The 26,189-nt window shown below is 40.0% G+C and overlaps 1 pseudogene; it reads left to right on the top strand.

The window, feature by feature from the left end:
- LOC149153161 (receptor-like protein kinase THESEUS 1) overlaps positions 1 to 26,189 on the top strand; it is a 52,915-nt pseudogene that overhangs the window by 22,729 nt on the left and 3,997 nt on the right.

Genomic DNA, 26,189 nt, shown 5'->3' with positions numbered 1-26,189 from the left:
AATCGAATTTTCCGACGTTCCGACTTTGAAACTTCGGGCCGAAAGGATTGGGTTTGGAGATAGACGATGATATCTCCATACCACGGATCTAAAGTGCTGATGAGAAACAAAGATTCGTCCGCAATGGGCTCCTCTGCCACAGTTTCTGTGTCAGCACGCGGGAAGTCACACATTAACTCTGCAAAAACTAAAGATTTCTTAGACTTAGATTTCTCAAACTCCAAGTCGAACTCCTGCAGGATAACGATCCATTTAGAGTACTTGCCCCCTAGCAATTGTTTAGTCAAAATGTAGATCATAGGGTTGCAATCCGAAATGACTGTAGTTTTACGGAGTAAAATGTAGTGACGAAAACGTTGGACAACTTGAACGGCTGCCAATGCCAATTTCTCCACATGTGAATATTTGAGCTCAGTTGGGTTTAACGTCCGACTAAGGTAATATATCACATGTTCCATTCCGAATTCGTCTTCCTGAACTAAGACCATTCCAATGGTGGAATGGGTGGCGGCGAGGTACAAAAAATAATCCTTGTTGTAGTTGGGAGGATGCAGCAACGGTGCATGGGTCAACGCGTGCTTGAGTGCATCAAAAGATTTCTGAGCTATCTCATCCCAAGAGAATTGAGCGTTCTGTTTCAACAACCGGGTAAAACCCTTTGTAACCTCGGCGTAGTTAGGAATGAATCTTCGTAAAAAGTTTGCTTTCCCCTGCAAACTTTGGAGTTGGCGAAGACTCGAAGGAGGAGGCAATTTGATGATAGCTTCGACCTTCGAGGGATCGACGCGAATGCCGGCTTTCGAAACTACAAATCCCAGTAATCGATCCACTTCTATACAGAAGACACATTTGTGTGGGTTCAACCGAATACGATAATGCCTACACCTCATGAAGATTGCTCGTAAATGGACAAGGTGGTCAGCTCGATGTAATGAATGAGCGGGAAAATCATCGAGATACGGTTTCACAATGTGTTTGATGTCATGAAACGCATAAGACATCGCCCTTTGAAAAGTGGCTCCGGCGTTCTTAAGCCCAAAAGGTAATTTGCAATAAGCAAATGTCCCCCATGGACAAATGAAAGCCGTTTTTGGTTGATCGGCAGGTAGAATATTGATTTGATTGTAACCGGAAAAATCGTCCATAAAGGAAAATATTTCACTGCCGGCACAATCATCAATTATTTGATCGATATAGGGTGTTGGGTAGTTGTCCTTTGGACAAGCTCGATTAATGTCCCTATAGTCGATGCATATTCTTATTGTTCCCTGTTTTTTGTTAACTGGAACAATATTCGATACCCAATCCGTTAACGGGATCGGATAAATGAAACCTGCTTTCAACAGCTTCTCAACTTCTGCTTTAATGGCAGCCGCTTTTCGTGGGTGAATCTGACGCAAACGTTGCCGGACGGGTTTAGCGTCTGGGTAAGTCTTGATCTCATGGACAACAATCGCGGGATCAATTCCTGGCATTTCCTCATAGGACCAGGCAAACACGTCGCGGAATTCTTGAAATAGGGCCTTGTATGTCTGAATTTCGTCATCTGTACACGAGGCACCTATATGAATGTTCTCAACAATTCCAGGCTTGACTGAAATGTCAATGGGAATAGTGCGAGAGATGTTTCCCAAATTCAACTCTAAATCAGGATGTTTCATTGGATTCTGAGCTTCTTTGACATATTCAGCTGTAAAGATTGATGAGAAATCATTTTCAAAACGATCATCCTCAGGTAAAAACGAAGATCTGTGATGGAGATCTTCCCATGGTAAATCGTCTACACACAGGACTTCACGAAGTTGCTCGTCAGATGACACAACTTCTGGAAACGCTATTAATTCCGAGGTTGATGTGAAAAGTGATTCCTCATGGACCACATTCATTTGGTCGATTTTGGTTGAACGCGGGTCGGTAAAAGACTGCACGGCCTCATAGGCAATTTCATATGGACTCAAAGGCATAGTATCACCAAATGAGTCTATCTCAGATTCAGAAGGAACGATCCAAGGATCGTCATAAACAATGGTGTCTGATGTAATCATATGAATGGATGCAAATGAAGACAATGCGTTGATTGGAGGAAAAGGAAAAGTTCCCAGTAAACCGACATCTTTAACTAATCCTACTCCAACATCCTTATAAGGGATAGTCGCTTTACCAACATGCTGAATACTCTCTGAAGAGGCTGGGTCGAATGAAAATTAGGCCAGCTGGTCTATTGTCATGATCTTTCCATTATGTGGAAACTTTATTACTCGGAAGACTGATGAAACGACCGCTGTCATAGCGTAAGACCAACTTCGACCCAAGAGAAGGTTGTAGTCTAGAGGGGCATCAACCACCTCCACATCTAGACTAACGGTTTTTCCTTCAACCCCTATAGGCAAATCCTGTAGAATGCCAAACGGATGAAACCCACGGCCATCAAAGGCCTTAAGAATTGTCGGGGATTGATTTAGTGAAGGAGAACCAAGCGATCTCCAACACTGTATCGACATAATACACGTGGAAGCTCCCTCATCAATTACAGTCCGATGAATAGGCCTGTTTTTGACTATCACTGGGATCTGGAAAGCCATTTGATGAGGCAAACGCGGTGTACTATTTTCTAGATCAAAGATTATTAGGTTTGGGTCCTGAACATCAACAGCTCCTATAGCCGACAAAAGTAATTTGCGCTGTGCTGGGCATGATTGCAACACTTCCAAAGCCGACATTGCTGAGGGAGAAACAACTAAGTCCTCAACAATGTTATAATTCTGGGCCGCTCTCGCATGTGGATTGAAAGCAGACTTTCGAAGTATGCCCTTGGCGGGTGGTTTGATTACTAAGTCCGGGTTAGGTTTCTCGATCTGTAGTGGATCGGAACCGGGAGCTGAGGTTGATGGATTAGAATGAGAAGATTCTGCTTCTTTGCCATCAACAGGACTTTTACTACCATAATCTTGTGATCGAGTCACAATCCTTACATGAGACATCATCAATATGGGTTCTTCACTGGCACTCGAGGAAGAACCTATCATCTTACTCTCCTGCTTTGGAAATGGATCTTTCAAAACAGCAGGAGTTGGGGAACCTTTGACGATTTTCACAACCTCTGCCCGATGAGGGCAATCTCTTGTAAAATGATCCTCTTCACAAACAAGACAAGGATAACGAGGTTTGCGCTTTTCGTCATTGGTTTCCGACTTTTCAGTTTTCTCCTTTGGAGTTTTGTCTGCTTTATTCTTCTTCTTGCCTTTCTTTTTCCCACCGGATTTTGATTTAGCCGTAGATGACTCTACAGTGTGAATATCAGCGGAAACTTCAGCAGAAGAATCTCCTGTCGGGGAGTCAGGCAAGGTTATAATAGGAGAAGAGTTCTTGTAAGACTTCTTCTTACTTTTAGTATTCACCGTACTAATCATACCATCAGCGGCATGAGACCCCGAAGGAGCAGCAGCGATTTGATTTGACTTAGGAAGATCTGGGATCTTTTCGTGTAACGTACCTGACTGAGTATAAACTAAGTCAAGGTACTGCGCTTGAGCAATCACTTGCTCCTCAGTAACTACTCCGGCCTTAGCTACGTCTTCAGTAATCTTCGGTAACAATGATTTAACAAACCATTCAGCTAAGATTTGGTCCAGGATAAAAACTTTCACTAACCGCCTTCGACGTCTCCATTCATGAATATGATCGGAAATATAAGTGGACGTCGATTGTTTTAATGAAGTTAGTAACTCCGTGCCATTATCATATCTGAGCGGCAACTGAAAATGAGTTAAAAACGAGGTAACTAACTGGCTAAAATTATAAAAAGAGGCCCATGGTAACTCAATGTACCACTTGGCCGCGAGACCAATGAGAGTACGCTGGAAAAGACGTAAGCGGATCGAATCATCCGAGATGGAATTAGAGGCACACCAGATGTGGTAAGTCATCACATGATTCGACGGGTCCTCTCCAGACTTACCTTCGAACTTGGGTATGTCACTGGGCAACTTATTTGGCATTGGCGGCCAAAACAGAAGATAATTTATTGGATCGTTCGTTAGGCGCGACAAGTCTGGTAAATCCAAAGTTGCGATAAATGGTAATTGCCGATTAGGATCCCTAAAACTCTGGGTCACGAGACCAGTCCCAGGAGGAGGATATCCAGGATAACTAGGAATAGGAATTGCGTTCGGGATATTGTATCCTCCCGAGAAACCAGGATTAACCGGACCATACTGGGGTTGTTGTGGTTGTTGATAAGTGTACCCAGGATACGGTTGATACTGGTAAAATGGCTGCTGGACAGGAGGACCGTATTGGTACTGTCCCTGGTACGGTTGATAAGCGAATTGTGGTTGACTAGTGACAACCGTACTTAAACCAGGTTGTCCTACAGGCATCTGAACCGTAGTTTGAATCGTGGATCCAGACGATGGTAAAGATGTCTGAGGAGTAGTTACAGAGACAGTAGAAACCGGAACTGTCGATACTCCAGAAGTAAGTGGGGTAGATTGAACAGATGTTGCAGTAGTTGCAGCAGTCGTTTGAGATGGAGTACTAGATGCAATAGGCCCAGACTGAGAAACTACCGAAGGTACAGAAGTTTGAATATTAGACTGGACTGGTTTCTGGGGTGAACCAGAAACTAGGGGTTGTCCAGTTTGAGATGACAACTGTACACTTGGCTGCAATACCTGTTGAACTTGCGATGGATCCCACACTATGTTCATTCCGGGGTATTGACCCATAACAGGTTGAGGATATTGAGATCCATAACCGGATTGAGGGTAGGATTGATAATTGAAAGGTACATTTCCCGTACCTTGAACATAAGATTGACCTTGGGGTGGCTGGAAACCTTGACTCGAGTACTGACCTTGGGGTAGATACCCTTGAGGTAGGTACTGATACTAGGGTTGACCTTGAGGTATAAATTGATACTGAGGTTGACCTTGGGGTACGTATTGAGGCTGGGGTTGACCTTGAGGAGTGTACTGCACCACGGGTACATACTGTCCTTGAGGTTGCCCCCCAGACACAATTTGTGTACCTTGAGGTTGCCCCCCAGGCGTTAATTGAGGCTACCCCCCAGGCGGTAACTGGCCACCTTGAGGTTGAGAACTGGGAATTGAACCTGACATCATGTAAATGTCTCCTACGCTCAACAGTTTATTACCATTGTTTCCAGTTAATAACCCATGTTCAATGGGTTGAGGAGATGCTCCCGCAAAAGTACCAGAAAGTGACAGATACCCAGAGGGAATAGAAGGACCGCCGTACAAAAAGGATTCAGGCGATTGAGTAAACATGGACGACTGACCAGACATATTTACAGGAGTATAAAGACCTCCAGGTGGATAAGGAGCACGAGGTGGAGAAAAACTTAACCCTGAGTTGTCCAAATAATTAGTTAAAGAAAGATAACAAGTAGTGCTTCTAGGTGGACTGTAAAAAATGGATTCACGCTCCCTTAGATCAATAGTAGGTTGATCTTCAGGGATAGGGACGCCTATTTCTTCTTCTGGAGCAAGTTCTTCAATAGCTATCAAACCAGAAGGAAGATTTTCGGTGATGACTCTTTCTACCCTAGGTGGATCAGGAGCACTAGAAGTTGGAGTAACAGGTTCAGATATCTCAGGTTCTTCGCCTATATCACTAGTAGATGAAAAACTACCAGCAAGCTCGGAAACTGCAATAGCTTCGGGATTATAACCTGTTTCTAGACTTTGGTAATCAGGATGAACTACCAACGAAGACTCTCCTTCTTCAGGTGAACCTACTTTACTGCCACTAGGAGTTACAAGGACTCTCAAACCTTCGTAATGACCCAGGACGTCTTCAGGAGGTTGGCCCCGAAGTCTACGGGACTTCCTCAACAAATCGGCCACGGTTAGAATCTCAGGAGACTGGCCTCGAAGTCTACAAGACTGTCTCGGTAATTCAGCCACAGTTAAAAACTTTTAACTACTGCACACGCAAACAAAGTAAAATCTCAAAGCAAACCGCCTAAAGTCTCTAAAGAACCAAACAAATTCGAATCACACGCCTAAAGAATCTAGGGCGTCAAACCATACATAAACAGTAACCTTCCGGACCGAAAACACTAGTTGGTGATGAAACCCAACATCGCAGAATTCAGTACAGAAGTGGCGGGTGGAACAGTTACCCCGGGAACCTGCTTAATGAATAGACTGGCACAAGTTCCTCCACTTTAACCGTCTCGAGTGAAGTGAACCCCCCAGAAAATCCAAGTGAGTCTAGCCGACGTCTGCTCCAGGTACAGTGGAATCTTCCCTCCACCGTCACCTTGGGTAGAACCCTAAAGATAATAGTCACTAAGGTCACCAACAGCAACAAATATACCTGGGGGAATAGTCTACGATCCGATAGCACGCAAGGGCAGAGTAACAAGCTCAATCCCCTTGCCGGCTCCTTGACAACAATCCAAGGTTTACCGAAAAGTGACCCCAGGCTCCTCGACAATGGTCAATCCGAGGTTTACCATTTGTAGTACGTGCGTATCTGGCGTCGTTCCCAATGAAGGAGGATTGATCCCCTCACTGGTTCGGACACGATCTCGTGCTTCTCCTTTAAGAGGAGCTTTCCCAGAGCATAAATGTAACAGTTGGATTTATCCTACCACAAGATGAGCTACTTGTTTGGTTTTACTGTCTTGGAGAGTTAATTACTCTCCTACTCCAAGACACTAGCCTGATCTATATTGGTGTTTCAGAGCCCTAGTAAATAAAAAGTTACTAAGTAAATTTTACTTTAAACGTTAATTTTTATGGCTTTTCTTTAGGACAAAAGGTAGTGGAGATGAAACTGATGGTGTGTAGACTCGACTCAAATCCACTAAAAAGATGCACCTAGGATGATTTAAACTATTTTTCTTTTTCAATGAATTCCCTAGCTAAGAGAGTTGGAGAATGCAAAATTTATAAAGACAACTTTCTTGGCAATGAAAATCAAAGAAACAATCTCTTTATCTTTTCCAAAGCACACAACACATGACCACTAATTATTTCACGAAAACTTCCTTTCTCTTTTCAAAGACTTCAAATGCTACTAAAACAAACTTTCCTTCAAAAGAGATTTTTGTATTTTTTCCTATTTTAACAAAGCATGTAAAACTACTTAACAAAAATCAACTTTTAAAATCTATGAAAATCAAATCAATTTTACCTAAAAGCAAATCTAAGAGAAATTTACCTAAAAGCAAATCTAATGAGGTAAAAGCCTACAAAATATAATTCCAGGATGTTTTACTCAGTTACAATTCAACCAAGGACTAATTCATGCAGAATCATAAACTAGTCAAAAACAAAAATAAAAATCTTTTGTTCTTTTTCTTAAGAATGAAATTCACAGCTTAACGAACAAGCTTTCTCGAAATTCCGCAAAGAGACAACGCAAAGGTAGGTTTCTCACAAAGGTGGATTTTATGAAAGGTCCGACTCCTAAGAAGACTGAAAAGATCAGGGATATCCAAGGTTTTTACAGCTTCTAAAGCCAAAGTCACTACAAGACCGATGCAAACATCAAACCTAGGGCTAGAACTTCTATGAACTTCACTAAAACTCTTGATGCTAATGAAACAAGCTTAGATGAAAACTTTTGACAGGTAACCAGTGGATCTGGGCAACAAAAACAAATTATAAACAAAATCTAAGAGGCAAAAAGGAAAAAATTGAAATTTTCTAAAGTTTTGACAGGGTACGCAGGCAGCCTGTTTTCACAGGTGCGGCCACGCTCTGTGTACACAGTTGCAGTGCGTACAGGTACGCACTGTGCTTAACGCAGAGGGTGCGTACTGCTAGCAAAACCAAGAAAAATAAAAACTAACTTAACCCTAAGCTATTCCACCCAAATTCACAGTCAATCAGTCAAAAATTTGTCACCAGAGATTCTGGGTTCGATCCCCAGTGGAGTCGCCATTTTGTCATGTGGAAAGAGTCAATTTTGCGGACAAAACCGACCTCCCTAGAAGCTAAGGCTTTCTAGTGACAAACAAGACAATCAAGCACTATCTTTCCCTAAATATGCATTTAAAATACAAGCAACCAGGTGTTTAAAGCATACCTTTAGTCCAACGCTGTTTGTAGCAGCCACGCCTCTCCGATCCAGATGAGCTACTCCTTCTCTTTGAAACCTGAATTCACTAACAAGCAAACGATTACATAGCACCTGAATAACTCATATAATAAAACATATTCATCATAAAGACCAAGGAGTATATGAAACAAATTATGTATAACAACTTGTTGAGAAAAATGAACTTAATTGTATTAATTGGAAACAAAAGAAACCATTACAACCAGTGCCTTGGTGTTGTGCAGGTCCCTCCCAGGGTCCAGCAAGAGTTCTCCTTTACTTTGATCAGCTCACCCACTTCCAAATGAAGCTAAGAAAGGATGGGAATCTCTCCTCTCAAGCTCTATAAGGGAGTCCTAATTTCAGCAGCATCTACCCTTAGGAATGTTCAGCTTTCAACCTCCCCTCCCTCTGGCCCAATGCCTGTATTTATAATGCTTTGGAGGAAGTTAATCAGGTCCACCATCAATGGGATAAGCCCCTCTTTCAATGGGATAGCTCCCCTCTTGATGGGATAAGTTCCTCTTTCTTTGGGATGCATGAACCATCTGGAGGCGCTCAATACACGTCAAACCATCTTCTAGAATGCTCTAGAATCGACCACAAGTAACTTTTTTGAAGTAAAACTCACGCCTTTTGACCTTTACAGGAGTACGCACCCACCCCTTTACAGACAGAGCGTACAAGTACGCAGGTATTGTGAACTTGAGGTGCGTACACGCAGGTAAGGTTAAGAGAAACTGTGTAACCAGAGTTAATTGACTTTTTAAGGACTTTCTCTCTTTCTTGGAGTTTGACATGAGGAGCAAAGGTATAAGACTTGCCAAGGAGGACAGTATGACTATTGACAGAGACATACTGACTGCAAATAGTCATGGTGACAAATTTTAGTGTAACACCTCCTCTCTCCGATAAAATCCTCAAGCTTGTTCAATCCATTGCTAGCCTCTTCCTAGAAGAGTGAAAGTAGATCGGCCCCTACCTGCGGGATAAGTTGAGGGTGCTTTGCATTGAGATGTTGTCAGTGGAGGTTGCTGCAGTGATCCCTTAGGCAAGTCTAGCCTTTGGTGCAATGAAAGCTGAGGAAACACATGTGAGGATTTCCCTTTTGGTTGGGCTCCATTCCTCTTCATTTGGAAGGGCCTTCATGCCATTCCTAATCTTTCCAAAGATGATATGGAAGATTTTCTATCGATGCTAAGTGCATGCTGATTAGATTTAAACAATCTTATTCAACATTTACCATTGCATGATGCTCATTTTTGGTTACTTGAATATAACTCCCTTCTTGATTTCAAGTCTAAGAGGTATCTAGTAATGGCTATGCTTCTAGAACCATAAGAAGATCATGATGAACAACATGAAATTGTAGTTCATAAATCTCAACTTCTTGTGGATTCATTTGAGCCACTTGCTTATGTAGAAGTTGTTGTTTTATAGGGGGGAATTCCTGTAGAGTTTGCAACTGGTATAGGAGTTTTGCAGGAGCGGTTTTCATTAATATGCAAAGAAATTTTTGATCCTGCAAAGGCTCTCTTTTTGTGTTAGCCCAAATTATCATTGAATATTTTTTCCCAACCCTGGTGAGTGGGAAATTTATTAATCTGTTTTTATTTAACCCACTAAATTTTGCTATGTATTGCTATACAAGATGCTTGAAATATGATGTAAAAGTTCCCCTTCAATTTTGTGGACTCTGTAAAAGAGTTAGGTAGATATTGAGCTTAGTGAATTTTAGTGTAATATGTAGCCATGAAGGCATTCACATCGAAGATGTGGTTTTGAAAGCATCGTTGTCCTTCAACAAGTTGTCCTCAATTATGAGGTAAATATTGACCTTGGCAAATTTTAGTCCAGGGCATAGTTTTGAAAGCATTCATGTCCTTTAACAAGCTATACTCTATTACCATTTAATGTTTCTTTTTCTTCTTGTGTCTGATAAAATTGTTGGATAAATATGTTCCACTCTCTGATATTGCCTTATTAATGAAGAAGTTTGCAATTTTTTAGGTCATTTGACAAAGTATTCTCTGTGATCCAAAATTAGTGTTCCAAGATGCATGTCAAATACAAATAAGCTATTCACAAATGTGCTCTTCTCTAGAGATTGACCTCTATTCTCAACACATCCTAGGTTTGAAACTAATCTCTAGTCCACTTTATTACATTGGAAAATTAGAAATACTAGATGATTACAATCTTGCATTGCAACGTTCATTCCCATGAACTTCAAACACAAACAAAATCAAATTTTTATAACAAAAAAAAAGGGATTAATGGATAAACCCTCGTCCTTCTCTTCATTATGGTTCAGGAAGAGGCACAAAATCTTGTCGAGGACATTTGTGTGATTCTTTACTTTTTAATGCAATTATGGCATTCTTGCCACCAATCTTCTTTCATTTTAGATTGAAGCGAATGACCAGGAAATCCTCTCTTGGGATGCTAATTTTGGTTCGATTTATACCCAATTAGGCTCCTCTCTGAATTGGATTTGCAATTTACGGATCTTGTATTTGTGTCACAAACTCTGATCTCGTTTTTGCGAAATTGAGCTTGTTTCTAAAGTGGGTTTATAAGATAGAGGATTCCTGAAAATGGGGTGCCAGGGATGCTAAGCATTCATGGTGTTTTTGCTGAAGTTTTTAAATTTCATTCAATCTTTCATTGGAGCATTGATGATTTTGTATGCAATATGGATTCTAACCACTGGAATTCTCATGTTGTTAAGTTTAGGTATGTTCTATGCTAGAGCAATTTATTTCAATTTTCACAGTTAGCTCAATATCTTTTCCAGATTAGCAATCACATTAGCATTAAAGTAAACTGTAGATAGAACATAAATATAAATCACAGAAGACAAGCCAAGACAAGAAGACATAAGATGTGGTGCTAGCCAGGGACAAACCCCAATGTGGGGAACCCTTTGTCAATTCTTCTTATATGTTCTTCAATATTTCAGCAAAGAGAGAGAGAGAGAGATAGTACATTTACAACAGAAATCAACACTTTGAATTATCTAGATAAGAGCATAGATCATCTCTAAGAAGATGATACATGAGATCAGTTGAAGACATGTTGCTTCAACTGATTCTCCAAGGTGACTCCTTCACCTATCATTGTGCTGCATTTCGTCATCATATTGCACCTCACCGTGATGCACCATGCTGCACCCATCATCACTATGTTGCATCTCATCATGATTCATCAATCATGATTGTACCCATCATGTGTCATTGCTGCACCATGTTGCCATACTGACCTATGTGCTTATTGCACCTTGCTTTCTTGTTGTCCCTTGCTTGCTTGTTGTCCCTAGCATGCTTGTTGTCCCTTACATGCTTGTCATACTTGCTACACTAATTATCATGTTGTTGTCCCAATGTGCTATACTTGCAACACCATGAAATTGCTATATCATACTGCTGCACCTCACCATTGTGTTGCCCCTCATTATGCTATGATACACTTCATCACTATACCCATCATGCTGCATCATTCATCATCATGTTGATGCAATATATCATCGTCATGTTGCTTCAATGTATCATCATCACTATTTTGGGGCTTCTCTATTTGTTGCATTGCTGGACTGGTTAGGGCATTCTAACAGCAATCCTAACAGCCTTCAAAATGTGGCCAGAATAGCCCTCCACAACTACGGCTGCCTTTCTAAGAGAGGAGGAAAGCCTTGGCTGCAATGCTTAGCTATTCCAACCCATATTCCACCCTTCAGCCTCCTCTTATCTACTGTGGCTTGCTATAGAAAGTTGTCCCTTAGCTGCAGTAGCCCTTCTAGGGGATATCCCTTCACCTAACCACCCAAAACAATCCTCCTGCCTCTCAATCTCAAGATATGGGTTGTGGCCCTCTTCAACAACCCCTTGACCTCCTGGAATAGCCTCCTAACTCCTCATTATTCTCTTCTAGGCTTGCTATGGCTAGGGTATATCCATACCACCCTTAGGACAACGTATAGGCTTCCTTTTTGATAGGGTCTTAAGGTCTCTCCTTAGACCCTTCATGACTACGTATTATTACTTCTTCATAGGCTATGTTAGGGCTTCTTTGATCTGTGACTAGATATTCTTTTGCGACGACTTAGGGTATCTTCTTAGCCGCGTATAGGGCTCCCTCTTTGCTGCGGATTAGGATCTTTTCTAGCTACACATTAGAACTCTTGTTGACTGTGGTTAGGGTTTCTTAAATCTGCGGTTATATCTCCTTCAAGACTGCCACTAGGGATCTCCTTTCAACATGCTAGATCTCCCTTCCTTCCTACGTCGAGGGCTTCTTCATTAGGGCAACGTAGGTCTCCATTAGGGTAGCATTATCCCTTAGGATCTCTCCTCCTACTAAAACCCAAAGACAAGTAGAGAGGAAGAGATCCCAAGTGAGTGTGTATAAATGAGTTGAAGGCCACCTCTATTTATACTAAAACGTTGAGCGCAAGAGGGGTTTATTTGGTTGCTAGCCGACCTTGATGAATTGTCCCATAACACAAATAAATTCATATCTCCATGAATACTTATCGGAATCAGATGATATTTAGATCAATCCTACACCTCTCGATGAGAGGGATCCAAGAAAAATATCATCTACCATTAATAAGATGACCCACATGGAGTTTGGCCCTAGTTTCCAATTTTAACACATGTTCATCCTCCTCTGAGGACACCTACACCCAACAATGTTGATGGGTATATTTTACCCGTAGAATTAATGTCCTTTCATTCCTCTGTGGGGCAACAACTTGATGTTCCATTTTCAAATCCTCAAACAATCTCGAGAGAAGATCAACTTCAATTTCAGAAATTTGGACAACACTTTTGATATAGTGGATATAGTGGATATGGATGCTTTAAGTCTTTTGGATCCTTAGTAAGTTGTTTTTTTGTTTATTTGTTGTTTCATTTTAAAATTTTGTCTCAAAAATAACTTTATAAGATAGGTGTCCATGTTTTTGAAAAATTACTAAGTGAAGGTTTCAAATTAGTGGTATTATTATGTGTTCATTCTTGTATGTTTTGTTTTCCCTTACATTGAATGCAAGCCATTAAGAGTGGTACTCATTAGGTATGGAGACCTCAATTCAATATTGTTACAATTTTCTAGTGTCTGAGGTGTCAAATATTTGTTTTTTTTTTTACTTTTCCCTGACAAAGCTCAGGTCTTAAGCATAACTCCATGCTTATCTTAGGCACCCATCTTCCAATTGTGGCTTGGAAGGTCCTCACTAGCACCTTAAAAATTTATAATCATCACATTATATCTCTTTATTATGTCACTGATAGCAGTCCTGGTGAACTGGGGCACTCTTGAAATTGCTTTTCTTAGAAGGATCTAACTGTGCTACTTGAAAGAGGGGGAGGGGATGGTTTGGAATATAAAAATGATACCAGTCTTGGGGAACTGGGGCACTCTCCAAGTCACTTTCTTAGAAGGATCCAACTATGCTTCTTGAAAGAGGGGGAGGGGGTTGTTTGAATTCACAAAAAGAAATAGTAATCCCAGTGAACTGGGGTACTATCCAAACTAATTTTATTAAAAGGATCCAACTATGCTGCTTGAAAGAGTGAGGAAGGGGGGATGGTTTGATTCATATTGGTTTGAATCAAAAGGAAAATTGATTCTGATTCAACAAGTCTTCTGATTCAGAAACAACTTCCAACTTAATATTGATTTCCTATAAGTCACCTTCAAGGTGAGACTTCAGTTCTCTAGATTTAGTATTTTTATCAACACTGCTCTCAGGTGGCAGTGTTTGCACAGGTTTCTGCAGGTCTCCACTAGTTGAAGCTACTGGCTATTGGCATTCATGTTGTCTAGCCATAAATTCATCCACATGAATAGATGGTGGCCTACCACCAATAGACCCTCCACGTTGAACATTAACAACATTTTAGGAACTCGAGTCATGCACAATAAGGAACTTGTTTTGGCTCCTATGATTAAGGCACAAATCAAGGAACCCTTTTCTTGCTAATATTTCCAACACTCCCTCTTAGTGAGGAAGGTGTTCCTGGAAGAACCTTGTCCACTTGGATCTGTCTTCAACTCTACCAAGTTCTCCATTGTTGCAGTTGTTCCCTCTGAAATAGAAGAATTCCCTGCTTTCTTCTGTGGAACCTTCTTTGAAGACTTGCTCTTTCCCACCATGCTCTGTGAGTCCACCACTTTAGTCATAAATTCCATGTACTATGTGTATCCCTATGGTTGCTTGTTGATTTTGGGAGGCTCAAATCTCTTCAGATCTCCCATAACCAAATCCTCTACCCACTTGGCTCGAACTCTCCCAATACTGGAAGTCTCTAGCTGAGTGGTTACCTCCACTCACCTTGGGATATGGTACTCATCATCATCATCCTACTGGTTAGCCCAATTTCCAACTAGCTTAGACTGAAATTAAGATATTGGTTGCAGCTCCATCTTGAGGGCTCTATCCTATGCTCGCTCAACCATCACTTCTCTGCTCTATGCACTACTTGCCTTGTTGCTCAAGGCTGCACCTGTCTCTACCTGCAACTTGTAGAGATTCTTCACCCTCAAACCTATCTACTTCTTACATCCAAAAGCTAAGTGCTGGAGGCACACCTTACCTCTGCTAAAGATGACCTCATATCCCTTGTCCTCATGGGTGGCTATCGAAACAAAATTCTACCTCAATCCTGGAACATAAAGAACATCTTTGAGGTGAAAGGAATTACCTGACTCCCTATGAAAGCTGACAGTACCAACTCCTCTAGTTGCATACTGACCATCATCTCCTAGCTCAATCTGAACCTATATGTCCTTCTCCTTCAGGTGGCTGAAACTCTTCCTATTCCCAGTCATGTGGAAGGAAGCTCTTGAATCAATATACCACATATTGTTATCTGTTGATCTTGCCATGCAAGCCATCAATGAGATATCCTTCTTGAACTGGGTAGAAAAGTCATGTACCTTCGTTGATGCAACAACATGATCCTTCTCGACCCCCTTCTTCTTACCAACACACTTAGAAGCATAATGTCCAAACTCATGGCAATGGAAGCACTTGATATTACATAGATCCTTCTTCTTTCCCTTCTCATTGGACCCAACCTCTCCTTGGCCCTTCTTGCTCTTAGCCTTGCTACCCTTGCCTGCCAGAGCACAATTCTCCTCATCCTCTGTCATAACTGATCTCCCTTCTATGTTTCCTCTTCGGATCTCTTCCTGTATGCAGTCAGTCGAAAACCTTTCCCACTTTAGGAAGTTCTCTCTCCCACTAACAACATCTTGGAACCCTTTTGATGACTTGTGAAGTCCAAGTAAGGCAAAACCCACAAGACCATGATCAAATACAACCTCGCCCACCCCACCTAGTTCATCTCATACCTGAGTGAACCTTGTCAAATATGGGACGATGGGCTCATCCTTTCTCATCCGGATACTCCTCAACTTCTCCTTAAGAGTAAGATTCATGGTATCACTAGTACTCTGATCAAGATTGTATTGTACATCTCATATGATGTCTTCTTCTCATGGATACGAGGCACTATTTGATCTTTGACCCCTTCTAGAATGATCATCTTTGCCTTGATATCATTCTTATTATGTTGGGCCAATTGTTGGGGGTCTTGAGGTGGTACTATAGCATGCTTAATGTACTCTCCCACCTTGTTATCTTCCAGCACTATCGTGGTACTCCCTTTCCAAGCTATGAAGTTCAATGCTCCCCTTATAGACTGATCTTCTCTCAACCCTTGGTAAGACATATTGCTTCCCCTAAGAGCTCTCTAAAAAAGTGGCCCACTAATAGTCTTGTAGTCCTTCATAAGAAGTTGTACTTAGTGCTCAAATAATTCAGCCTCTCTAATTAGTCTTGTAGTCCTTCACAAGGATTGAACTTAGGGCTTCTTCTGGCAGCCCTCTAATAGTGTTCCAACATGTACACGAGCTGCCCACTTCTGTCCAAACACGACCTCTACCAACCTAACATCAACACGATACTTGAAAGGTGGAATATCACACCTGAAGGATCAACTTCTTTCTCAATTCTTCTAGACATGTGCTTGTACAAGTGTCAACAACCTTTGGCCCTGGTTAGGGTTATTGTAGCAACTGCTACAACCCTCCTCTCGGCTTGCTATTGCCTTCAACACCTGCATTGAGCCTTCTTCTATCACCCTTTCCACTTGCGTTGTTCCTGGGTTCTATTCAACCCCTGTAGAAACTTATTTTAAGTCCCTACGACCCTCCAAAATATTTGATACTTGAGATCGGTCTATTTCTAAGAGACACAGAGCTATTGCGGCCTGTTCTGAAGAGAATATGCTCACTAATCTTGCGCAAAAAACCTTCCAGACTTCAACCTTGTCACACAACCAACACCTACCTAATCGTGACTATCTTGAAACACAAGAAGAAATACTATCTTGGCCTCCTTTCACCTCAGACCAATACCTAAGCGACTTAGCTGCCACAAACCTCCTTTTCCTTGTGTGATGCACTTATGATTATCTTAAATTTGTTCCAAGAGCTTTGATACCATGTCGAATTTCCATGAAATTATGATCTGTTGATAAGAACAATCTGAAAAACATTTTCTTTTCTTACAAACACAAAATTTCTCTACTCAATTGGCAGCAGAATTAGGAACAAAAATAAAACAGGGTCACACAATTCGAGACACAATTTTTTTTAGTAGGGAACCCAAATGGGAAAAACCCTTTCCTTGATGAGAATTTTATTGATAGCAAAAACTGAGTAATTGATCTCTTACAAAATACAGTAGTTTCAATCTAAAAGACACACTTGTCTTTCCTGCTTGATCTAAGCTTGAAACCCTTGCAATACTATTGATCTCTACCACCCTCTACCAACCTGTGCACAAGATTCTCTTGCACACTCTTCCTCTCACAAGAAACACGCACAAACTTGTGCTTCTTATTTCTTGGTCTCACCAACTCATGCTCACCAAAACAATGATTAAACTTATGCCTTCGTTCCTTCTATTAAAGGAAATTCGAATGGTTAAAATTAGTGAGTTTTCTATTTAAGGAATGCTTTTGTGATTGATTGTGTTGGCACCTAATCTTTGGGATTAGGGAATTTGTGTAAAATAGTGTAAATAGAAAATAAGGAGAATAGGAAATGAAGAGACACTGGGAGATGAAGCCCAAGAGTCTCTCCCTCCATGTATATATTCATGATCAGTCTTAATGCAATACACAATAATCCATTTGAGGAGTTACCTCCTGGCCTGACATGGTATCAGAGCCAACTCCATTTTATCTTTTTTGCCCTTATAACTCCCTCCTGTTCTGCCTATTTTACAGAACTAATGCCTCTTCCATTGCTCCATTCTCTGCATCTTGTATGCATTTGGTTGCTCCTATACACCTGCGCTACCCCGGTGGTTTCTCATACAACCCAGTTACTTCCTCCCACTCAAACTATACCAACATATACCAAACTCAACCCCTTACCATCAGGCGTCATTTCCCATACTCTTCCCTTCCATACATTATACCTTCATAGTCCATACCAGAGCATGGTTGGCCTGAACTCCCGCATCCTTGGTACCCCAGTTGGGATGTTGGTCTCAACACCTCTCCATAGTCGACTCCTCCCAACTGACCTCACCTTCCATACCATAACTAAATCCATATATAGAACTCGCGACAGGCTTTGAAGGAGGAATGACCACCACTCCATATCACAGTTTACAATAGCGCTCCCACCGGTTCGAATTGGCATACACACTGGTCCCTCGCACTGTTAACACTCGACGTCAACTCCTTGTTACTCTAGTCCCCTCACACTCCTACGCACAGTCGAATCCCTTTGTCTCTCTCCGATGTGACTGCAGTCTAGAGGTACGCACCTCCTCTTCAGTCTGGAACCCACATCCACCCTCCCACAGTCAGTGGCTCTGAGCGCTCCTCCTCACTGGACCCGTCGACTCCTATGACCCATGACATTCTCATTCGTAGTGACAGAGTAGTGACATTCTCATTCGCATGCAGAAGCACTTATATATGTAAAAACAAAAATCGCCATCGCTTGGATGGAGAGATCGAGTGATTGAGTCATTATAGTAACATGGTTCATTTAGCTCATATAATCACTTCAAAGAGTCAAATGCAGGCCATAAAGAAATAGAAGAAATGTTGTCGAAAATCTTATTTGGTTTTAATATGGAAAAGTTTAAGCTTCAACAGAAACTTCAGGTGTACTAGGAACCCCAATTCTCTCTTTGCATATCCCTTGTTCAGGGTCTGTTCCATGTTCATGTTCCTATTTATCGGTATGGCTTGAGAGGTTCACATTATACTCAAGCCTCTTGTCTAGCAAATATTTTAGAGATCGATAAATATGGCATCTAAATAATCATCATCCTGCTAAATGGTTAGGAAGATATGTGCCATTAGTAGATGTAGGCAATGACTTTCCATAGTTAATCCACATACTGATTCTGCCAATCAAAGAACAACATCAAACACCAGATATCCAAACATTACCCTGTATAGTTTATTTCTTCATACAAGGATATAATTCAAGCTTATGCTTATAACTTGCTCCACTTAGCATCATAAATAATTTCCTCATGAACAATCTCCATCCTTGAAATGATGGTAACCTCACAATGATTTTGCAGGAAACAATCTTGGAAATTAATTTGGGTGTAGAGTGACAATCAACACATACTCAGGTTCTTGACAATTCGAATGGTTGTTCTAGGAGATGTGTTTAACAAAACAAATGAAATGGTAAGCTTCTCACTATTGTAGAAAAAAAATTCTCCTTCTCCTCCTTCATAGAATTTAGTACAAACCTCCTGTTAAGAAGACACCCAACCACCTTCATCTCCCAAGATAAAATTGAATAGATTTCCTCTATTTGTGCATGTGATCTATTTGTTGTAAGGAAAACATATATTTGTCTACTAATATTAATCCAACTGCACTGAGGAGTCTTTTTTAGGCCTTTATCTTTCATCATTTTTTATACCCTTTCAATGTTAATCCACCTACCAGCTGAAACATAAATATTTGAGAGAAGCATGTAAGGGGCCAGATTGTTAGGGTCTAGCTCAGAAAGACATTTTTCCATGCATTCTGCTAGGTTCATATTATTATGTAGTTTACACAAACCGAGCAAAAAACTCCATATAATTGCATCAAGTTTTATTGACATTTTATTGATAAAGTCTTGTGCTTCATACAAACAGCTAGCTCAGCCAAGAAGGTCAAGCATACACATATATATAGTGCTCCATTACAGGTGTGATCTGATAATGTTCTCTCATGCAGTAAAAATATTTATATCCTTCATCAACTAAATTTTCATGGTTGCATGTAGATAAAACACTAAGGTCACATGATTCGGGTTCATCCCATAATGGTTCATTTTTTCAAAGAGTTTTAGTGCCACCTTGCCCTAGTCATGCATTGTCTATCCTACAATCATTGCATTCCATGAGACTATATCTTGTTGTTGTGCATCCTACAATCATTGCATTCCATGAAACTATATCTCGTTGTTGTGCATCCTACAGTCATTTCATTCCATGAGACTATATCTCATTCAAGCATTTTCTCAAATTATTCAACTTCCTTATGAATGCACCCACATTTTTCATACATTTCTATAAAGGAATTCACCCCCATGACATCAAACATGAATCCATTTCTACCTATTTTATCATGGATCTCTATACCTATTCCAAAGCTTCTAAATTGACACATACTAGAAGAATACTAACAAATGTTTTTGAGTCTAGCTTCATACCTGTAGATTACATTTGTTGAAAAAGATCCAAGGCTTCTGCACCATGCCCATTCTATGCAAATATTGTTATCAATGCATTCCATGAGACTACATTCACATCAGGCATTTCCTTAAAGAGTTCCAAGGCTTCCTGAACAAGTCCATTATGTGTATAACCTGTAATCATTGCATTCCATGACCTGAGGTCTCTATGATGCATTTTGCTTAATAATTACCATGACTTGCCTATCATACATATCAAAAAGTGCAGTCATCACCACAACATCGAAATTGAAATCCATTTTGAATTATTTCTTGATGGATTTCCATACCCTGCTCCAAGCCAACACAAGTTGGAAGAAGACTAACAAATGTTTTTGAATTAGCTCTTATGCCCACCAATTTCATTTCAAAAAATAGCTTCAGGGCTTCCTTACAATGCTCATTTTGTCTAAATCCTGCAATCATGGCATTCCATGAGACCACATTCCATTGAGGCATTTCCTTAAAGAACTTTAGGGCTTCATCAATGAGTTGATTCTGTGCATATCCTACATGCATGGTTGTCTGTGAGACAACATTTTGTTGAAGCATTTTGTTAAACAATTCACGTGCCTTCCATATACTTCCACATTTTTCATACATGTCTATGAGGGCATTTTCTACAACCACATCATACATAAACCCATTTCTATTTATTTCTTCATGGATCTCCACACCTAGTTCTAGGGCTGCCATGTTACTGCAAGATGGAAGAATGATGGCAAAGGCAAAGGTCTCTGGCATTTGTCAATGCCATTGAGGTTGTCTCAACCCCTGATGGGTTGATAGTAGATACCAATGAGGGCTCTGTCTATTCATCCTCTTGTGGATGGATATGCACTCTCTAGTGTAGCTCTGGAGATAGTCTATACGATTAATATGGGAGGAGCTAAGATTGATTCTAGGAATGATACTTTGTGAAGAGTTTGGGAGACTGTTCAGAAGTATTTGAAGATAAAAACCATTGCTAAGAGTGCTTCTATTAATCCAAGCTTTATCAAATACGATACTCTTGATAGTGATGTTATTTCTCCTAACATGGTCTATGCAGCAACACATGAAATGGTTGTGAGTGCATCTAGTACTGTAAACCCAAAATTTCAACATTTCTTGGACTTTTAGTGTGGACTCTATTCTCACATATTTTGTTCAAATGCATTTTTGTGATATCGGTAGCTAAGCTATATATCTGTGGATTTGCAGTGCCTATATCAATGGTTAATATGCATTAGCGGACTTTGATATGTCTAGCAAGGAAAAGGCGGTTGGATGTGTCTTTTTATTGAGACTTTGTTGCCAACACTTCAGTTGGGGCAAAGCTGGTTCAAATCCAAGTTGGTCTGACAAGTCCTCTATATGTTAATACCAATGTTAATGCTATACTAAATGGGTTGGAAATAATGAATATAAATAGTCCTACTAGAAGTCTGGATGAGCCCTATCCTGTTCATGGCAATAGTCCTATGAACTCCAAAGGAAAAAATGGGAAGATGGGACCTATTATTGGATCAATTGTTGGAGCTTTTGCTGCATTAAGACTACTAGCAACAGGGTATTGCATGTATATCCACCCAAAATCAAAGTGAAAGAACTCCCCTCCAACCTGGTTTCCTCTTCCTTTGCATGGTGGGAATTCAGAAACTATGGCCAACAAAGTTTCCCCAGGTTCCCACAAGAGTGGTACTGGTAGCTATGTTTCATCTGCACCTTCAAGTATGGGCTAGTTCTTTACATTTGCAGAGATACAATAATCCACCAACAACTTTGATGAAAATTTTATATTCGGCATGGGAATTTTTTGTGAAGTTTATAAAGGTGAACTAGAAGATGGGACCAAAGTTGCAGTTCAACGAGATTATCCCAAATCTAAACAAGGTCTCACAGAATTCCAAACAGGAATTGAGATATTGTCTAAATTTCAACACCGCCATCTTGTTTCTCTGATTGGATACTGCGAGGAATGCTTGGAAATTATTTTGGTTTATGAATACATGGCCAATGGGCCTCTGAGGAGTCACTTGCATGGGACGGATCTTCCATCTCTGTCCTAGAAATAGAGGCTTGAAATAAGTATAGGGGTGGAAAGAGGCCTCCATTGCCTTCATACTGGGGCAACATAGAAGATTATTCACCATGCTATGAAGACAAAAAATATTTTTCTAGATGAGAATCTTCTTGCTAAGGTGGAAATTTTTGGTCTGTCAAAAACTAGACATACATTAGACGAGACACATGTGAGCACTGCTATGAAAGGCAATTTTGGATACCTTGATCTCGAGTATTTCCGAAGGAAGCAACTCACTGACAAGTTTGGTGTCTATTCTTTTCATGTGGTGCTCATGGAGGTTTTCTATGCAAGGCTTGCGATAAATCCTACTCTTCCAAGAGCAAGTCAACATGGTAGAGTGGGAAATGCACTGGCAGAAAAGAGGAATGCTTGACCAGATCATTGATCCTCATCTTGTGGATACAATAAATCATGGCTCCTTGCAAAATTTTGGAGAGACAACAACTAAGTGTTTGGCAGAGCAAGGTATTGATATGCCTATTATGGGCGATGTGCTATGAAACTTGGAGTATGCCTTTGAATGATCTATTAGAGTGAAGAATTGTCTCCTTACCCAGTATGCAATTCTTCCATTTGATGATAGACTATAGAATTCAATAAAATCATTGTTATAAGATTAACAATTATCAGCAAAATCATTGAAGGTTTTTGAGTGCTATGTAATGGGGTGACTAAACTATATTAGAATTGTTCCCAATGCATGCTTAGAAGTAATTATTTGGGTTTCAAATGGTTGTTGTAGATCAAGCAGGTATAAAATTAGGCGTGTAGCACAATTTGTCTTTGATTTCTTCAAATTCTTATTGTTATATTTGATTCCATTTGAGAACTATGTTTGATGCTACTCAAAATTTGGTTTGGAAAAGGTGACACGAAAGGCAACCAAGGTGAATTTATTGTAGAAGTTTTACCATGCCAAGAAATTTGTGTGGCTTAAGGATGTTGGTTGGAGTAGGTTGTGAATCTGTGATTGATCTATATCTTCTCTAGGTTGATGCGAACTCTTGTTTCCTCAACAATGTATCTAGGGTAGTGAATTCCCTTTATTGAGAAGAAACATTTTTCCAAATTGGTGGAGTTTGAGTTGCCACAGAGTTTATGAGATTTGCACAATATGTTGAAGGTGCTCATCCCATGTTTTGTTGAAGATTTTCATTGAGGTAACCCATGATGAATTTCGTTTCCAACTATTCATATAAACCATCATTTTCCTTGAATGTAGTTTTCCAAACATCTGAAGGTCGAGTAGAGCCTAGTGATACCCAAAATTTAGATCAATTTTGGTGAAGTACATTGTGATTCTTAGCAAACCCCAAAGGTAGTTTGTGCAATGGAATAACAACTCTTTACTTTGATTTTCTTCAAGGTGCAATGATCATGCAAAGGCACCATGTATTGTCTTTATGTGCCATAAGAACAATGGGGCTTCTGTATCTGTGCCTAGATTTGGCACTTGATCTTTGTGTTTTATATGATGCATTTGCAATATATTGGTCGATTTGGAAATGGAGCTCTAGGAATATATTAGTTGAATGTGGGACATGTTATTCTAGAAGAACATTGAAGGGTCCTTGTTAGTGTATTACTCTAAAGTCACATTGTGCTGCTTCTACTGCATAGATTATGTGACAAAGGACAGTTGGGTCTGTGCGATGGTCTTTGTGTGACTTGTGGGAATATAATCACCAAGTTGAAATTTTCCAAATGACAGCTTAACTTGCATCATTGTTTAGTAGAAATTAAAGATACTTCAACATTTGAGACTACCTTGGGATCTCTATGGAGTTGATTCACAATGTTTAAGATGATGCTTTGAGGTCACAGCTTGTACCTTCTAGGGTTCTTTGACATGAAGAGTTTGCCATGCAACAAATCATAGATATCTAGTGGGGTCACATCATAGGGGGACTTTATCCTTGCATGCCTTGATGTTACACTAAAATAGGCATTGCTATGTAATCAATAGATCCTTACATGGATTCAACCAACCAGTGGTGTACTATTACATGTGCAGTGTTGTCACTAGGTTGAGTCACTTGAAAGTGGCCATATAAATCATAATCTTTAAAAATCCATTATCCATGATTCCATGGTGGATTGCAGAGCATGTTTGGGTAGTTAAAATTATGAGTGGAAAATGCACTATTTTTCTTCCTCTATGTTAGTGAGGTTGGTTGTCCCTAGACTTGTTTATGTAACCAATAAAATTGTTCCTAACCCTAAATCTATCAAACACCATGATTGATCAAATAACTCGAGGTGAAAAAACTTGAATAAAGGTTTGTATCTTGAGGGATTTGATTCCTCTCAACTTTTGCTAGACCCTACGTAAGATGGATCTAGAATGTTTATTTATTAGTTTATAAAGGGGACTCAAATGATGCATCACCTATATTAAGAAAGAGGAATTCTAGGTACTATCCCTTTCAGTAGAGTTTTTATTTTTGGAAATGATTTATGGGCAATGTATGATGATGTTAACATTGCCCATGAGACATATCTATTGTATATTATGTTGTAAAATGCACCTCTTGGTGTAATGCGAACTAAGACATTGGAAGATTCATGCTCATGATAAAATGCTTTCCTTCATCTTGTGTTGGACAGTTTGGCTGAATCTGTGCTATAAGGGTTTTTTATGCATGACACTCATCATCTGAGTCCATTCCTGACTTTAGAATGAACACCATTTACTAGATTATTTTTGCTATTGTTGGCATTGATTGCAGTGTGACCCTTGGTTTTGATTGGTTGTGGTTGTTGGCCTTGTGCAACTTATCATAATTGTGTGATTGATTCTTTAGCACAGAATTTCACCTGTTGGTGTATTCCTTTTCTGTTTTAGTTACTGGGTGGTATCTTACCATGGTTCAACAAGATAATCCTAGATATGAGCAAGGTCTTACAAAATTCCAAACAGAAATTGATATGTTGTCTAAATTTCGACATCACCATCTTATTTCTCTGTTTAGATACTGAGAGGAACACTGTGAAATGATTTTGGTTTATGAATACATGGCCAATGGGCCTCTGAGGAGTCATTTTCATGGGATAGATATTCCATCTCTGTCCTAGAAATAGAGGCTTGAAATATGTATAGGGGTGGAAAGATGCCTCCATTACCTTCATACTAGGGCATCATCGGGGATTATTCACCATGATGTGAAGACAACAAATATTTTGCTGGACGAGAATCTTCTTGCTACGGTGGAAAGTTTTGGTCTGTCAAAACTAGACATACATTAGACCAGACACATGTGAGCACTGCTGTGAAAGACAATTTGGGATACCTTGATCTCGAGTATTTATGAAGGTAGTGACTGACTGAGATGTTTGATGTATATTCCTTTGATGATGTGCTCATGAAGGTTTTCTTTGCAAGGCCTGCAATAAATCTTTCTCTTCCAAGAGAGCAAGTCAACATTGCAGAGTGGGAAATGCATTGGTAGAAAAGAGGAATGCTTGACCGTATCATTGATCCTCGTCTTGTGGATAAAATAAATCATGGCTCCTTATGAAGGTTTGCAGAGACAACAAAGAAGTTTTTTTTCTGAGCAAGGTATTGATATGCCTGTTATGGGGGATGTGCTATGGAACTTGGAGTATGCCTTTGAATGATCCATTAGAGTGAAGAATTGTCTCCTTACCCAGTATGCAATCCTTCCATTTGGTGATAGACTGTAGAATTCAATAGAATCACAATCATAAGATTAACAATTGTGGCAACATCATTGAATGTTTTTGAGTGCTATGTAATGGGATGACTAAAATAGATTAAAATTGTTCCCATTGCATGCTTAGAAGCAAATTATTTGGGTTTCAAATGGCTGTTGTAGATTAGGGAGGTATAAAATTGGGTGTGGAGCACAATTTTTCTTTGAGTTCTTCTAATGCTTACTGTTATAATTGATTCCACTTGAGAACTATGTTTGATGCTACTCAAAATTTGGTTTGGAAAAGGTGACACGAAAGGCAACCAAGATGAATTTATCGTAGAAGTTTTCCCATGCCAAGAAAAATTATGGCTTAAGAATGGTGGTTGGGGTGGGTTTTGATTGATCTATATCTTCTCTAGGTTGATGCGAACTCTTGTTTCCTCAAAAATGTATCCAAGGTAGTGAATTCCCTTTATTGAGAAGAAACATTTTCCCAAATTGGTGGAGTTTGAGTTGTCACAGAGTTTAAGATATTTGCACAATATGTTGTAGGTGCTCATACCATGTTTTGTTGAATATTGTCATTGAGGTAACCCTTGATGAATGTCGTTGCC

The sequence above is a fragment of the Pinus tabuliformis genome, chromosome 9 (genome assembly GCF_031772625.1).
Source record: "Pinus tabuliformis cultivar Carrire ecotype Pingquan chromosome 9, CPIR1, whole genome shotgun sequence".
Classification (NCBI taxonomy): domain Eukaryota; kingdom Viridiplantae; phylum Streptophyta; class Pinopsida; order Pinales; family Pinaceae; genus Pinus; species Pinus tabuliformis.
The sequence above is the reverse complement of the archived record's forward strand: the minus strand, read 5'-3'. Positions and strand labels throughout refer to the sequence as shown.